At 37.2% G+C, this 17945-nt stretch overlaps 2 protein-coding genes across 4 annotated transcripts in view; both read left to right on the top strand.

Moving 5' to 3' along the window:
* The window catches only part of LOC126426749 (putative sodium-dependent multivitamin transporter), a 374153-nt gene that overhangs the window by 62120 nt on the left and 294088 nt on the right, over positions 1–17945 (top strand). The window lies entirely within an intron of this gene.
* The window catches only part of LOC126426754 (putative sodium-dependent multivitamin transporter), a 45597-nt gene that overhangs the window by 16915 nt on the left and 10737 nt on the right, over positions 1–17945 (top strand). Inside the window, exon 5 of one of the 3 annotated variants that reach the window (XM_050088740.1) lies at positions 5948–6622. The exons of the other annotated variants lie outside the window; for them this stretch is intronic. The gene's annotated coding sequence lies outside the window, so the exon portion shown is untranslated. Of the gene's footprint in view, positions 1–5947; positions 6623–17945 lie in introns of those variants that run through there. 3 annotated transcript variants of the gene reach the window in all.

A 17945-nucleotide genomic window follows, 5' to 3' on the forward strand; every position in this document is an offset into this window, starting at 1 on the left:
GATGTCAGAGCAACATATTTTCTAAAGCAAGCAGCAGATTTCCAACTTTAATAGACAGTTATTCAGTGAAGAATCACAATACTACAAGCATGTAAAAGTCCATGAAAGCAAAATATCAGAGCTATAGGATCTCATGGAAGACCTCATGGAAGAATTACAAAATGTGTGAAAAGAAATATATATATATATATATATATATATATATATATATATATATATATATATATATATATATATATATATATATAATATGGTATGCAAATAAATGAATACTTGCTTTCCAAATGGTAATGAATCACACCACTTAATACCTCAATGTAATGAACATTTGTTGCCTGCTTTCATAGAAGGAGTAATAACTCCATACACCAAAATTCCAGAGTTTATTTCTTGAGTCATTACTCTTTCCATTCACTGCATTTTCAAAAATGGCATTCCTGTGATGCAACTTCCTTGGGGGTGACAATCTCCCATCCCCTTGCATCAGTAATTACATACAGATATCATGCATTGGACAAACCAATAATATCACTTTTTATCCACTGAAATAAGGCCTTTCCAGCATTTCCATAGTTTTGATATAGTCACGCTATAGGAATGTCATTTTTAAAATGGATTATTTCTCTGTGTGTAACAATCTCCCTTACCTCACAAATAAGACTTTGTATTTCAGACATAATACAGACAGAATTGTATGAGGTAATGGAGCAGGATGAAATGTAAATATGTGGTACAGTGGGCTGTGTCTTCTGCTGTGCACTTCATAATGAACTTCAGAATTAACTGAAATGTGTAATAAGTGTAATCAGTAGAGATGAAATCAGTGAAGATAGGAGGGAGGTCTCGAAAGTTCTCTGCCTCATACTGAAAAACGTGCATTTATGTTTACAGAATGTTTTTCAACATAATCTTCTTTAACATTAACATATTTCATCCAGTGAAATTTCATCTTTGTAGTGTACCATTGGAAGGGTTCTCTTCCACAGCTGGAGTTGTTTCTGTGTTAGGTGAAAAATGCTGATGAACAAGAGCAACTTTGAATTTTAAGAAGAAATGCAAGTCTGAGTGAAACATGCCAGGGGAATAGGCTGAAGTTTCATCCAACACTTCACAGTGCATATCTAAAAGTAAATTATGTCATGGTTGTCTATTTACTGCCATTAGGGAAACTCTATGATATACAGTCACCGCAAAGAAACTTCTAAACAAACAAAGATTACTGCATAATAGGTGCAAAACAAATAGTAGGGCTATAGATAGATACTGAATGAAATGCATTTGGCTGTCAAGATATCAACTAGTGATGCCTTCAGTGACTACCATAGCAGAATATTGTGAAAATGACATTTCACAAAAACCAAAGAGATTCTGTTCCTGTGTAAAGGCTGTTAATGCACAAAGTTAGCGTCCAGCCCTAGTGAATGAGACAGGAACTGAAATTGAGGGTAGCAGAGCAAAAGCTGAAATGCTTAACTACATTTTCAAATTTCCTTTGCAAAGTAAAACCCAGGAGAATTGCTCCAATTCAGTCCTTGTACCACTGAAAAGATGAATGAAAGAAGTATTGGTGCCAGTGGTGTTAAGAAATGGCTGAGATTGTTAAAGCTGATCAAAGCTCCAGGCCCGATGGTATCCCTGTCAGATTCTATACTGAATTTGGCTGAGTCAGCCCATCTTCTAAGTATAATCTATTGTAGATCCCTCAAACAAAAAACTGTGTCCAATTCATGGAAAAAGTTATAGGTCACACCTATCTACAAGAAAGGTAGTAGAAGTGATCCACAAAAATGTCATCTAATATCCTTCACATCAATTTGTTGTAGAATCTTAGAACATATTCTGAGCTCAAACAAAATGATGTACATTGAATAGAATGACCTCCTCAATGCCAGACAGCATGGTTTTCAAACCAAACTTTCACTTTTCTCACATGACATATTGAAAGCTTTGGATCAAGGAAACCAGGTGGAAGTGATATTTCTTGATTTTTGAAAAGCATTTGACTTAGTACTGCAGCTTTGCTTATTGTCAAAAGTATGATCATATGAGGTATCAAGTGAAATTTGTGACTGGATTGAGGACTTTTTGGTAAGAAGGACACAGCATGCTATCTCGGATGTGGAGTTGTTGTCAGAGGCAGAAGTAATTTTGACTGTGCCCCAAGGAAGTGTGTTGGACCCTCGCTGTTCTTGTTGTATGTTAATGACCTTGCAGACAATATTAATAGTAAAATCAGGATTTTTGCAGATGATGCAGTTATCTATAATGAAGTACTATCTGAAACAAAGTGGGATAAATATTCAGTTAGATCTTAATAAGATTTCAGTGTGATGCAGAGATTGGCAATTTTCTCTACATGTTCAAAAATGTAAAATTTTGCACTCGACAAAATGAAAAAACTCATTATCCTATTACTATAATATCAATGAGCCACAGTTCAGATTGGCCAGCTCATACAAATACCTGGTTGTAACGATTTTTAGGGATATGTAATGGAATGTTCATACAGGCTCATTTGTGGGTAAAACAGCTGTTAGACTTTGATTCATTGGTAAAATACTGTTGAAATGCATTCAGTCTACACAGGAGATAGCTTACAAATCACTTGTGTGGCTGGTTCAAGAATACTGCTCATGTGTGGGACCCATACCAGACAGGATTAACAGGAGATATTGAACATACATTCTGACAGCTATTGAACTATATGAAATAAAATCATTGGAACTTCTGAATGGCTTGCATTAGGATGTTCAAATTACATGGTTGGCTGCAGAGCATGATGGGAATTAGTATGTGGATACACACAGGTCTTTCACCATTTGCACATGAAAATGTCACAGTACAGCATGCCTGAGTGTATAGCACTTGTAAAGGCCTACCATACGAGCAATAACACCCCAGCTGTGGTCCGAAGGAAATTTGCAACCGAGTTCAAGCTGAAGACAACTAGTCCAAGTGTGCTAACAATCAAGAATTTGATTCGCAAATTTGAGAGAATGGGTAGTGTCGTGAAGACAGTGCCGGCAATATCGGTCATCGAAAAAGGCTGAAAACATCGAGGATACGTGTGTTGTGTTTCAAACCGGCCACAGGAAATTGATCAGATGAGCTGCACAACAGGTGGGAACCAACCGGAGAGAATTGTTGTTGAAACATGCGTCTCTTCCCATACAAAATTCAAACCCGTCAGCCATTAAGCCCCAAGGGTATGGAACAGTGGTTGTGTTTCACCAGCACTATTATCCACAGAACTGACAAACAGGACTTCAATCTGAATATTGTTCGGTTTAACGGAAAAGCGCATTTTCATTTAGATGAGTCCGTCAATAAGCAAAATTGGTGCATTTGGGAGGACTGAGAATCTGCATTTCATTATCGAGAAGTCTCTTCACCTTCAGTGGGTGTCTGTTTGGTGTGCAATGCCCAGTCGTGGAATAATCGGTGCCGTATCTCTTGCTGGCACAGTAACTACCTAACAGTATGTGAATGTTTTGTAAAACGATTTTGTCCCCATTATCTAAAATGATCCCTATTTTGTCAGGAGGTGGTTCATGCAAGACAGAGCTTAACCTCATGGAAGCAGGAGAGTGTTTGATGCCCTGGAGGAGCACTTTGGGGACCCCATTCTGGCTCTGGAGTACCCATAGGCCACTGGCATGGGCCTCATTCCTCTCATTCAGGTTCTCTGGACCTGAAAACATGTGACTGCTTTTTGTGGGGCTATATTAAAGACAAGGTGTACACAATAACCCCAAAACCATTGCCGAGCTGGAAAATGCCATTTCGGAGGTCATCAACAGCATCAAAGTTCAGACAATTCAGCAAATCATGTACAATTTTGCTATTTATCTGCGTCACATCATCGCCAATGTTGGCAGACATATCAAACGTGTCATAACCTAAACCCAAATATCTGTAGTGACATTTACATGTTGAGTAAAGTGTATGCATGCCATAATTTGTAATTAATTTAACTTTTTTTCATATAGTTCAATAGTTGTCACCTTGTATACAGAGCAGGGCAGCTTGAATAATCACAAGTTTGTTTAATCCGTGGAAGATTGTCAGAGAGATACTGAAGGACCTGAACTGGAAGACTCTCAAAGATCTGTGTAAAGTATCCCCAGAATGTCTACTGACAGAGTTTCGAGAACCAGCTTTAAATGATTACTCTAGGGATATATTACAATCCCAAATGTATAACTCACATAGGGACTGTGAGGATAAGATTAGAATAATTACTGCGTGCACAGAGGCATTCAATCAATCTTCCTGGACTCCATACATCAATGGAACAGGAAGAAAGTTTAATAACTGGTACAATGTTATGTATCCTCTGCCGTCCACCTCACAGTGGATTGAAGAATATGGATGTAGATGTAGATATGAGTTTCAGTTATACATGACTGAACATAATGAAAATAGTATAAAATATGCAACATGCTTTCTCATGGTAAAAGAGATTGAGATTAGGTTTGTATCAGCCTTATTTCTGCAGCAAAGCTCTACCATTTCTCCCTCCCTCCCCTGCAGATTCTCCCCTCCAACAATTCATTGCTGCCTCAGGATTAAGGCCTCACAATCAAACTGCTCTTTCTGTCACGTTGTGCCATAAATTTTCTTTTTTTCCATAGTTTGGTTTTTCCATAATTTGGTTTTCCAGTCTATCCATCTAATCTTCAGAATTCTCCTATAGCACCATGTCTCTTCCCTGAAGTCGATATCATTGACATTAAACTTCTATACAGGGTGGAACTTAAGGGAGATACTTTCAGAACAGACTGACGTAACACTTAAATTTGTATTTGATGTTAATAAATTTCTCTTTTTTGGGAAAACTTATCATCCTATTTACATTTGACATCGTGTCTGCTTTGGTTATTTTGCTGCCCAAATAGCAAAACTCATCTGTAGCTTTCAGTGTCTCATTTCCTAATAAAATATTCCTGACCCCTCCTTTTTTAATTAGGCTACATTGCACTAGCCTTGCTTTACTTTTGTTGGTGTTCACCTTGTAGCCTCTTCTGAAGGCATTATCCACTCCATTCGTCTGATTCTCCTAGTCCTTTGCTGTCTCTGAGACAATTATGATGTTATCAATAAACTTCAATTTTTTGTCTGCTCCCTAAATTTTAATTCCCTGTCCAAAATTGTCGGGTTTCGTTTTCTGTTGCTCAATGTACAAACTGAGTGACTTGGGAGATAGGCTACAACCTGGTCTCATTCCTTTTGTGTCCTTCAGTTCTTGTAACTGCAGTCTGGTTTGCTGCAACCCTGACTCATTCCTCTCACACCTTTTAATTCCTATAACTATACTCTGGTTTCTTTACTGACTGTAAGCTTTTGCATCCTGAATTTTATTCCTGCTGTCTTAGCAACTTCAAAGAGAATATTCTCCTCCAATTTGGCTTGTATGATTCTTTCCATTCTTCTATAAATAATTTGCCAGTAGTTTGCAGTCATGAATTATTAAACTTATGGTTCAGTATTATCACACCTGTCATTTGCCTTCAAACCTGTCACTTGCCTTTTTTGAAATAGCAGTTATAAAATTTTTCTTTATGTTTGTGGGTATTTCACCTGTATCATATGTCTTGAACACCAGGCAGCATAGTTTTGTCATGGCTGACTCTTCCAAGGAGCTCAGTATTTCTGGGGGAATTTCATCTATTTCCAAGTACCTTGTTTTCACTTACATCTTTGAATGCTCTGTCAGACTCTTCTCACAATGTCATATCTCCCATATCATGTTCATCTACTGCCTCTGTATATTTCTTCCACATTTCAGCCTTCCTTTCTTTGCTAAATATGAGTTTGCCCTCTGAGCTTTTCCAAAGGTTTCTTTAATTTCCCTTTACACAGCTTGTATGTTTCCCACAACCATGTAAACTGAATGTTTGAAATCCAGTATGTGTGACTGTTTGTTTTCCCTGTTACTGTGTTGCAGGTGCTGATCTGTGGGTTCCCAACCTGAGACATTCCAGCCTTCTCTACAGAGGCTGCAACAACTTTGTCCATTTATTTTCTAGTTTTGTAAAAAAGGAAAAAATTGTAAACACTCAGTATTCCTCAGTTTGTAATAGCTGTGCTTTTTATTCTCAGTTCTCTTCTGTTCAGCTGAATTGCTGCAAATAATGAAGCACTGCAAAATCAGTTTTATAGGTGCATGAAGCTTCGACAGAAGCAGCCAAAGAGAGTGGGAGAGATTATATGAGGCAGAAAAATGTTGCTAAAGTTAACTGGTGATGCAATGCTGTGCAGTGTAGAAACTTTCACAAATGTAACATTTCAGTGGACTTATTAAATATGGGCAATTGCTTACCTGGTAAACTGTGAGCAAAAGTATGACAATAATTATTACAATATTGGAAAAAGTTCTGACCAGGAAATCAATAATCGTGTGATGAAGAACAATACTACAGAAGGGAGGAGGCATTGGATGGTGTAAAAATGGCTGAATAATATTGTTGAATGGCATAGAAAAGATGCCTCCAAAATAAAACTAGTTGCCTATAAAAGGTCACAGATACAAACCAATCAAAAAATTTGCACATGTACGTTTTCCATCATATTTGCTGCACTGTAATTATTTTTCTAGAGCACGTTGCACTTTAGAAGAATCTGTCTTGTCTTGTGTTTATGGGTTCCTTGCCAAAGTAAATTTTTTTAAGGTTAAAACCATTTTGCCATTTCAGCTTTAAAATTTTTTAAAATATAAATGTTTATTTATTTCATCATTCAGTCACCCACTGTCAGCTGATTTTTGGCACCTGTATTAAATTGAGTAATTCGAAATCGAGCTGCATCTGTACTTCACTCTTTTGAATAATGCATCAGTTTAAATAGAACTCAATACAACACACTGCATTGCTATCTGCACCACTTCCATCACGGCTGAACTTATACAAACACATATTGCATCAATGGCAAAGAAATCAACAAATATGGTATTTCTAATGTGGGTTCAACTTGTACAGTGTAAAAAGAATTTAGTGGTAAACATGTTTTTCATCCATTCATTCACCCATTTTGTTCTGGGTCCACATTAGGGGTATGGAGTGAGTTAAAGTATTCATTAAAAGGTGTGCGTAGAGACATGAAATGTGTCGAACATTGGCTGTTGTGTTATCCCTGCTTTTTTCAAGTCATCTTTACTGTCATGATAAGTTCCATTGTCTGTATTCTAGCTTTACTGCTGGTTTTGTAGAGCTCCACAACTTACCTGGTTAATCTGGTTGACTCTATTCTTTTAATATCCCATAGAAGTTTAGTGCATATTTTTACATGTGAAGAAATATTGATCTAATTTAGAATCTCCTTGTTTGCTCCTTCATCCATCCTTTTATTAACAAAATAATTTGTGATTACTTTCTTCTCTTCTATATTTCCTCAGCGCCTCTTTGCCCATTTTAAATACTTTGTCAGTGGGCTACATCCATAGTGTTTTCAAAACTAGTTCCTAGAACAATTTATCCAAATATTTGACTCGAGAAACACTTTAATTGTTTTGTATTTAGTTTCTAGAATTTTGTTTGGCAGAATGTAGTTGGACATTAGCAACATTATTATTTTTTAAAGGAAATTACTGATCTTCTTATCATACTACTAGCTGCTGTTTTTATCTAATAGTTTTGAGTAAATTTGCACAGAACAGTGTCAGCTGTCTACAGAACATTAAAGTTAAAGCGCAGTTTAACATATACGGTCATGATATTCATTGCTGTGGGAACTGTTACTGTCTGCAAGCTGGAACAACACTAGTGCACATTGCAGCAAGAAATCCTGCAGGATTATTGCTTTTGGCATTTTATTGTAATGTCTGTGTGGTTTCACCTTCAGCTGCATCTGTGGAGGCATATGTAGTACATTAAATAATGCAGGTATTGCGTTCCAAATAGCTTTCCTACATTACATATTCTCTGATTTGATTGGAACTGTAATGAAAAGAGTTAACATAATTGAGTAGATACTCAACATGGGTGTCTTTCTGCAAAAAGTCAGTTCTTCTGCTGTTTACTAGTACTTTTTGTTCTTAACCCTTTTAGTGTCAAATACGATCTGATCGTGATCCAGATTTTCGGCGAAAAATGCCAGTAACGATCTGATCATGATGCCTTTCTCATTCGCTAGGAAATACTAACAACTTTGCTTTCAAGTGCGGAAAAAATGAATGAGAAAGGCATCACGATCAGATCGTTACTGGCATTTTTCGCCGAAAATCTGGATCACGATCAGATCGTATTTGGCACTAAAAGGGTTAAGACTTTAACTCAAAACATCTCTCAAGTATGTAACGAGAAACATGTCTCCTAAAGCTTGTAATATTGTTATCACATATCCCCACATTAGCTGACAAAAATTAAGTGAATAGTCAACTGTTTCATATTACGAGTAGATGCAATACTATTGAGAACTTACAGTATTCAAAATGAATACAAAACATATGTGCAGTCATTTAGTAAGAATCTTGAAATGATTTAATATTGTGACATCAGTCACGATGTACATGAGTATAAATGAAAGATTGCAGAAAATGCAAACAAAAGCAATTCAGAGAACTTTTTCACACTCGATGCACATCTTCCTATTGCATTCCATGAATGTTGGCTGAGCACGATTGATGCACTTATGAGACCACCAGTTCCTTTTTTTATGCTGGGTACTTTGTACACATCTTCTTCTTTTCCATTCTATCATTTGGTATGCCTCTAAGGTGTCATCAAATAAATTCTCCTGTGTTTGAGATTTAATAGGCATTTGCACCAAAATTCGATTTTTGCTTTTAGTAGAACCATTCCTCTTTCCAAAATATTATCCTGAGCTGTTTTTCTTGCTGTAACAGACTGAATGTTTCTACTTGAAATTATCTTTGCCATAAAATTACTGTGTTTGCTGTGAGTAATTAGCTGTGGTACAATTCAAACAGGCTCTGCTTCCAGTAAAGCAATATCTTTATTATACCACTCCTGTTTTGTGGTGACCATCAGCTACTACAAAGTCAGAATCGATACTAGAATCATCAAAAATGTTATCGTTTTTCCCATTTTCTGCTTCCTCTTCTTTGGTTCAACTGCAGACCCCTTTGTTTTCTTATAAAGTTGCTGCATGCTGAAGCTAAAAATAGCATAAATTCACACATATAATAAAATACTATAAAGTAAGAATATCCAAAATATCAACTGAAAGCAAAATATGTACTGACTAGAAACATGCAGTGTGTTGGACCTACCTAATTATTATACATAATGTGAAACGTGGTCACAAAGGCACTCAATTTTGCACTAACTTCGAAATGATATGTCTTATTGCTAGGCTGACAAAGTCAAGCTCATTGTTGAATGTTGCCACATGTTTTAGAATGAATGTTTAAAATGAATGATGGGTCTGAGAGACCATTGGTTTGGGTTAAGGGTTAAAAAAAAACATGTTTCAGCAAATATCTGTAGGTTATAAGGGAAACATAAACAAACTATTCTGTAACGGACTGTTTTATACCTCCCAAGGCCCTTAGGAAACTAAAGAAAGACAAATGTGGTCTCGCCCACCCTTCCTTCTTTTTCTTTCTTAGTTAGTGCTTATTTTTATGGCAGTACATGAAGTTCCCTATTGTAAAAACTGTTAGAAATCAACATAAATGGTACTGTTTGCACTAGTCTGATACCATATTTGTAAACGTAGCTTTCTGTTGGCTTGGAACACTGCTGTTGCAATATATAACAAAAATGAGTCGGAATGTCATGACTGTATGTGTTAGACCATAGTTAAACCCGACTAATTATCAGTGTTAGGGCATTTAAAACTCCATTGTTCTGATAACCTGTAAGTGTGATGGTACCACTGCACCTTAGTTTTGAATATTTGGAGATTTCCAGTTCTCTACCTGATGTCTGTTGGCAACCTTCCAAAAACATTTTCACCAGAACAAAAAACTCAGTCCCAAACCCCAGTCAGGATTCATAGTCTACATGAAACGCATTTTTACTTCTAGTATTTTGGCAGTTTGTCCTAAATTCATTATTATTTACCTCAGATAAGACAAAAGAGTGAACATATGTTTATCTGTTGATGTTGGTTTTTCCACTTTACTCAATATTCTCACTATAGACTAAGTACTTTTTTGACCTCTGCTTCTCTGCGATAAAGCCTCAATTGGTAGTGAGTGTGCTTTGTGGATGTTTCCTAGACTGGCTGCTTCTGCCTGGCGATCCATGATTCATATCAGCCCGCATTGCTGCAGGCTCTGCACTATGATGGGATTTACTGTACACAGTATGTGAATTAATGAATGAGTGAAGATTATGCCACAGGCCAACACTGAGTGAAAATGTGCGAGGCACACTGTTACCAAGCACTCAAATTCCACAGACTGTGTTCATTTTCTACTGGAAAACACAGCAAGTTTTGGACGCAAATTGTGTTCAGAGAATTCTGGCTGTGATGAAAAACAGTGACAACATTGCATTGCAGAATGAAGTATAGAGCTGCAAAAATTAGCCACGTGTTTACTACTTTACCTGTATGTGCATCCACTGCCTAGAACCTCTTCTGAATCCTATGTGGTTTTCTTTTTGTATTCCACTAGTTATATAATCCATCCAAAACTGTCATCACTTCATATTTTGGAAAATGTGGCAAAGGGACCAACAGCATCCAAATAAATGTCAGGCCGATTTATTTTTTAGTGTTAAGTATTACATCATCCTCCACAATTTGGCACCATCGACATCACATTCCGCATGTCGTCATCCCTTGGCCGAACATCTTTCAATATATAGCCCCTCTGTCTTTCATTAAAGTTGCATCCTGTCTCTGGTAATCTGTCTACTAGTTAACACTGTCTTCAGTTCCCACTGAGTGGCTATAGGATTTGCAGGGGGTACACTGATTGCACCACCAGTGAAATAGGTGTGGGTTACAAAACTATCCCCATTCAAAAATAAACTTTTTCAAGACAGTGGTAAAACCTGCTCAGCACACAGTTAATGCTTTCATGGGCAGTTGTCATAGTTGCTAACGAATCTTCCAACTTGTGTGGTTAACATTTTAGGTCTCGCATTTTGTCCAGAGCTGTGTTTTGACATCTTCAGAGATGCTCCCGGTGCCACTTTGTTTTGCCAAATGAAGAGTTAGGCATTGGAAAGAGATGTAAATACAAATATTTCATATACAGTGATGAAATGTTGTCCACAGCTATATAGAGAAGCCATCAAAGTACATAAATACGTGGATGATTTTAACAGAAAAGAAGCCACGAGACTTAGTGGTATGTGGATTGATAAAAATATTTAATAATGAACATACAGCACTGGAATTGTTACAGATCATAGCCCTCTAGACAACACAACTATTCAACAAAGTTGCCATGCATTTATACACATTTGCACCATCATTGAACCCAGGCATCAAAACCAATTTGGGGGAAAAAAAGTCACACTTTTGCTTCTTAACCTATTTTTGTCACCATGTCTGTCACTGTGAATCACATCAACAACACATTCTCAATTGACATCTGTGACATATGTTGGCACAGCGGTATCTGTTTCTCTGTAACCCAACTCTTTCACGCAGTACCACACACAGCTGGTGTTGACTGCAGCATCACCGCACGCTTGGTTCATGGATGACATAAAATCAGCTTTAAAACGGTGGGTCAAGAAGCAAAATACTGAATTATTCCAAACTGGCTTTGATGCATGTTTTAAACAATGGCATAGATGCACTGTCACAATTTTAAATACCAGTGTTATGCAGGGACACTTTGGTCAATGATCTGTACTAATTCTGCTGTTCTTTGTCCACTATTAATTTCTTGATGAACAGTAGCTGCAAAGAATCAATAGTTAAGTTTCATCTTTGCTGGATGTCTGTCAATCACATTAAAACACGTACCATGCCCACTTTTCACAATATTTGTGTCACATGACTGACCTGAGTCTCAGCAAGACATGGCAGAATCAGAAGCAGCTGTGGAGATATCTGACTCTGCTCTATATGACATGTCAGGGCCAAAAACATTTGTGGACCATGAAAGTACAACCCCAAAAAATTTGCCAGCAACTAAAATCTTCTCAATCTTACTGTCTGCTGTCTCGTCTCATTACATTTTGTATGTTACTTCCTAATCCTACTAGCATGTGCCTTTGGCATCTCAAGTAATGTAATTTGTGTCCTAACAAAAATAAATATTGTAATAAAATACAGTCCTCAGTGATGAATGTCTTGTCACAAAATCATGCATGGAACATATCAAGTTCCTAAAAAAACAAAAATTACATTAGAAATGCAGAAAACTCTGCCATTTATGTTGCCTCGCAACTAGTGTTGTCAGACTCACTCACTACCAACTTTGGTCAATTTTCTACTTGTCCCAGAGCTTAAAAATGAACATAAACAGTCTCGACTGCAAAAAACTTTATTTTTGTAGTTACTGGTTTCTGTCAGTTACTGACCACCTTCAGACCACATATAATGCTGACAGGTGTTGGCAGAGAACAGAGCAGGCATTACAAAATGCATTAATGTCAACTGCGGAGTTTTGTGGAGTCCATACCACCTACCATCAGATAGTAACAGAAGGAAACTAGCAACCACAAAAATAACGGTTCTTGTGGTCGAGACTGTTTATGTACATTTTAAAGTATTAAGGAAAACTACTGTTCAAGAAAATTGTTCTCAAAAATTACTGTCCCAAAGCTATCACTGTGTTGAAGTTTTGGGTTGAGAAAGGAGAGATGAATTTGAGGTGGGCTTCTGACTTAATAATTTCGATCTCCTTCTGGTAAACAGTTGAAGAGACTTCATTTTGTTCCAGAGTGCAATAGATCTTGAAGATATGCATAGCAGTTCTGGCACATACTGTAGTTGCATACATTCTCAATATTTTGTGATTGTCATGTTTTTTCACTGGACATATGAAAGGCTGAGCAACAGCTTCTTCCCACATGGAGGACTACTCTATATTACAGATACTGAAGGGTACCGGATATTGTATAGAGGAAGTAATGACTGTATCCTAGTCATTTGGTACTATGACAATTAGATTCTTCACAAAGGAAATTAATGAGAAATCCTGATTGGGGGGGAAAATGGCCTCTGTTGGGTTGAAGGTAAGCTATGATGGTCAGGTAGTGAAGCAATGAATGACTTTGAATTCATGCTAGCTTTCTCACAAAAATAACCTGTGTCAGATGACAGAAACTCTTTCTGCCATAAACTTTTTGGAGACAGGATTTTTTTAACCACTCTAACTGTGGATTAGAGATGTAACAGGGTGGTGAAAATTTGGGTTTCAGCCATGGCTACTGTGATACTGGTTTTCTCAGATGTACTTAATGTGGGTCATCTTCAAGGATCTTAGGGACACATTTAAACATGAAAACCCTTCTTTTAATGGCAGAAAATGAGATGAGTCCCTACTTGAGTGTACTGTGCATGAGTTTGTTTCAAATTAATTAATTCTCAAGAAAAAATTAAAAAAATGGAATATTAAGTTTCATAAATACTGTCACAAATACTGGCAACTTACCCGCTTTTAGCAGTTATTTAAGACTGTCATTACTCTCCGCTATTGCCCCTGACCATCAGTCCTCACTTTCATTCTTCATCACCATCCATTTGACACCCACTACTAAATAAAAGCTGCCTCTTCACTTTGCCACACCTTACAAATTTTCACCCACATCCATTCCTACTGCTGCTGCTTGTAATTTTCTAATGTCATCCACTTATTTGTGTAGCTATTGGCTTCCATGTGCCTCCCACTAATTCCCAGTTTGCTTGCTGACGATCCTCCCAACATTTGAACAGAATTCTCTTTAAAACTACAGGTTTCACTCCAACTCCATCTACCAACCTGTTATACTACACTCAGTCTAAAACAGAGCATTGGCTCAACAGAAATGCAGTTACCTCAGCTGGATCTTTGCCTGGAACTGTTAGCTGTTATGTAGTGCTGTTACCAAACCGGGCGGTCTTGTGTTGCCATACTTGTGTTTATGTGAGTTCCATTGAAATGTGAGGACACAAGTGGCTACAACTCACGAGAAAGATCCACTATTTTGTACTTGAAGTCCTAATTATTACTGTAGGCAAATTTGTTGGAAGCTCACTGATTACGCTTATGTGGCCAGGAGTTGGGAGGTATTGTGTAATGCTGAACTCTTTGTTGAAAATGTTTGTTGCAATAGTAAAACAATCACAAGCATATCATTTCATAAAGAGGACTTGTGCAGATTAAGTGAAGTTGTGTGAGGCCAAGAACTTGCCAATACAAGTGGAATGTTTTGGATAAGTGTTAAAATAAGAAAATAAATTTTGGGTAACGTAAATTGTGGGGAATTAATATACGAAAGCTGTACTTTGCTCCATTGGCATATTTGGGGAAAATTTTCTATTGTATCCAATTAATCTTCTCGTATTCCTCTGACGCTGGGTGATCCACGTCATAAGAACTGAGAGCAGCCTTCTTCTGTAACCTTTGAACCAAATGTTGGTTCTCTTGGATTATCTCATGTCCTGTGCCATATGTTTCATTTCTGTATTGGGTTGATGGTGTAGACGTTCCTTGATCAGTGTACAACATTCTTGGTACTGATCTTACATCCTAACAGGCTTCAGGACATTCTAATATGGTTCATAACATACCTCCATCAATTATAGGACCAATGCAGGAGTAGTGGCATGTCGTAATGGTATTTGAAGGATGTATCCTGTTGGTGGAATACCCTGGCTGCTCTTGACAGGCAGTGGTACCTCTGCCATCTAAAGACGGCTCCATATATCTAACATGTCTGTCCTTTGCTCTCCTACTTCTCCACTGGCTGTTCATCTTACATATCTGTAAAAAGACACATCACACTCAAAACTCGTAGTAAATCATTCCCAAAGGTAAATACTTGTGGTGAACCCCTTCTTTTTTTAAAGCTTTCCTTTATCAGATTATTCCACATGGTATTTCTTGCAGGCTGCTATTTATTGTGATAGCATGGCAACCAAAATGTACAGATAAATAAATAAAAAATGAAAAATAAATAATAAAAAAACTCTCATCAAGTATTACATTGAGGTTTTTGAATATCCATTGGTTGGGGAAAGAACACTGATGAGCTCTATAGGGATGTATCAAACAGAAAGGAGTAAGAGCCACTTTAGGAAAAACTTGATTTAAATCATTCCTAATGTAGTTTGGTGATTATTGGCTATGTCTTGTTGTTAAGTTATCCGCACATAAAAATGTAATGTGATCGTGTATGACTGTCTTATTGTAGTGGCACATGGCAACTGGTAATGGAAAATACTTTGACATGCTGGTGCATCCTTAGGCTCCTATTACCCTGTGTGTGTGTGTGTGTGTGTGTGTGTGTGTGTTGTGGAACTGCAGGAGTGGATGTGCAGTGATTGTTGTACTTATGATTAAAAGAAATGTGCTAGCAATTTGTTGTTTTAAGAAGATAAATGTGTTTCCACTTCCGAAATAACTGAGAAGCTGTTTCCTGGTCAGAACTTTGTAATCAGTTTGTATTGGCGTGTGTGTGTGTGTGTGTGTGTGTGTGTGTGTGTGTGTGTGTGTGTGTGTGGATGAATTCTTCTGCACATGGGTTTCCATTATTGTTATTGCAATGCGTGTTTGGCAATTGCCAACACACACACACACACACAGACAGACAGACAATACCATATGTAGAAAATGCACTTCTCCATTGAGCTGTTGGTAATTGCCTTTTGTCTGTCATTGATAATTTTGCAGTTCATTGCAGTAGATTACTTGTTAAATGTCTAATTTGCACAAAAAGCTTGTACTCTTTTCAAATGTCTTCCAGCAACAAGAAGTGATGAAGAGAATGTGTGTTCAGTGAAAAAAATTTATATTAGTGTATAAGTGAGAGCATTTAGCAGTATTATAGTGACAACTGTGGTATACAGAATGTGTTAGTGATGTGGGAAAAGAATAATAAACTTTTTGAGATAATAACTTATAACCTGTGCTGTAAATCTGCAGACCACTTCAACAATAGACTCCTACTCCATTCTTCCTTCCTCATGGTTTTATTATTGTTATTGGTTAATATAACTTAATTTGTTACACAAAAGGTGTCCACTAAACTGCATTTAATGGTCATCACACGGGCTGTATTTTCACATCGTTGGAATGTGCAAAGAAGATGTAAGCAGCAGTTGCAATCTGAAAACAGTGAAAAGATGGCAGGAAGTAGTCTCCATCTACTGAAGGTTCAATATGGTGCATCAGGACCAAAGCTTCCTAGAGCTACTATTCAATGCTGAATACAGTGCTTAATAAGGAACAAGGAAATTATAGGAAAATAATACATTGGGATGAACTGTTACTAAACCTTTTAATATGCTCTGTGATTATGCCCGCTAAATGAAATATAGTGAATCAGCAGGAATGCTGCCATTTTTAACAGTGCTACTACTGACTCAGTTGTACCAGATATTCACTGTTTATCTTGTATTGGTAGCTTAATGTTTACTTGAGTGGATTTCCGTGTTTTGCAGAAAATGTTTCCCTACACCTGTAACAAAGTTGTTGTTATGTTATATCACCACTTGTGCATCCTTATAGCCAATACTGTTACTTGTCAGTAGCTGACAGTAACGTTTAAACCTTGAATGTAGGTAGTCAGGTCAGTTGTGGAGGAAGTGCATTCATTTAATTTTTTGTTTAACTGGTGGCAATTTGCAGTGTCATGTTTTGTGTTAGGTGGAAGCTAATCCACCGACATAAATACAGGAGGTACATAAAGTCCGGGAACACTTTCAATTATTTATTGCACAAAAACCAAACACTGTTAGATATCATACATATGTCATTTTGAAGAGAAACCCTGAAAGTTTTTTTTTTTTTTTTTTCTTTCTTCACTTATACCGCCACAGTGTAGTTTGGTAATTTGCCGATAGTCAGCGCCAGTCGCAGACATGGCGAGTTCAGGTGCGGAGCAAGCTTTCTTGTGTTGGAGTTCGAAATGGCCTCCCAGATCCCCAGATGTCACTCGGTGTGATTTCTTTCTGTGGGACATTAAAGATCTGGTACATGTACCGCCTCTACCACGTGATGTAGGAGATCTCCGGGAGAGAATACTGGAAGTGACTGCCACAGTCGACAATGCAATGCTCAGACGGGTATGGCAGGAATTTGATTACCATATTGACATCTGCCAGCTCGCTCATGGTTCACACATCGAATGTTTGGGGGGGGGGGAACACTTTCAGATTTCCTCTTCAAAATGCCATATGTATGACATCTCTACAATATTTAGTTCTTGTGCAATAAATAATTCAACGTGTTCCCAAACTTTATGTACATCCTGTCTTTTATTCCTTTAAAGAATTTTCCCAGTCAACATACTATTAGTCTGTAGAAATGTCATTGCTCGAACAGCATAATTTCTCTGGATGTAACATATCCCTTTACTTTACTATAAATACTTTGCATTTTAAACACAGTACAAACAGATTTATACAAGCTAATGGAATTGGAAGACTTAGCAATACCTATTACAACAGGAAGTACTTTGTGCCATGCACTTCACACTGACTGCAGAATACGATGTAGCTGTGAAAGTATCACGTTTTTTCCCATAATCAGTAGCTTTTACATATATACATTATTTTAAAACACTCCTTCTGTCAAAAAAGTTTCAGGACGGTTTTTTCTTTCTTTGTTTGTAAAAATGAAAAATGTTATTTTTACGATATGTGGTATGTGTATGTCCTTCAAATAAACTTGGACAGGTTGCCATACAAAATCACTAAGTGAAAGGACTGAGCTTAGGAATACACTGTTTGGGTTTTAGTTATGGTCACACAATGAATGCTGATTGTGAGCAATGAGTTAACATTATGTTCTGCTTTATGCTCTGGAAAACCTCTTGTGAAAATTGGACAATCCCTCATTTCTGTAAAAGGTTATTACTGAAGAAGAAAGT

Source organism: Schistocerca serialis, chromosome 11, assembly GCF_023864345.2.
Source record: "Schistocerca serialis cubense isolate TAMUIC-IGC-003099 chromosome 11, iqSchSeri2.2, whole genome shotgun sequence".
NCBI lineage: Eukaryota > Metazoa > Arthropoda > Insecta > Orthoptera > Acrididae > Schistocerca > Schistocerca serialis.